We start from the raw sequence: 548 nt of genomic DNA, 5'->3' as shown, positions 1-548 counted from the left end.
CTAAGACCTAAAATGAGGGTGATCAATCCTAATTTTAGCATTAAGCTTAACAAGCATGAAAGAACAATCAAAACACCTTTTTAATAGTCTTATTAGCAGCACATACTTTCAACATTTATGAGAAACCTAAATCTAATAATTGGGTTAACTCAGACATATTCATGAGAGACAAAGTCATGATGGTTTGAATAGAACTCAAATGAAATATTGAACACAGAAAATAAAAGTAATAGAAATAAAGGAGTTCAAGATCTTCTCTGTTATGCAGTCTCAGATCTATCTCTCCATTCCTAAGCTCTTCTAATGGTAGCCAAAATGCTTCTTCTCCCAAACTAGGTCTTTAGGCCAGTCTGTCTCTAAATGATACAAAACCCTAGTACATATAGCCTCACAGGCGGCTAAGGGCTTAGGTTGCAATTAATAAACTTTATGGAAATGAAGTCTTTTAGTTTCGTGATTAATCCTCGAGTGATCCAATATCGATCGATGGCGCTAAACGGCTGTCGATCGATTTTAATTGGCTCTGGTCGATCGATATTGCTCTTCAA

This window comes from Brassica oleracea, chromosome C8, assembly GCF_000695525.1.
Source record: "Brassica oleracea var. oleracea cultivar TO1000 chromosome C8, BOL, whole genome shotgun sequence".
In the NCBI taxonomy this organism is placed as follows: Eukaryota; Viridiplantae; Streptophyta; class Magnoliopsida; order Brassicales; family Brassicaceae; genus Brassica; species Brassica oleracea.
This window is presented reverse-complemented; position numbering follows the sequence as displayed.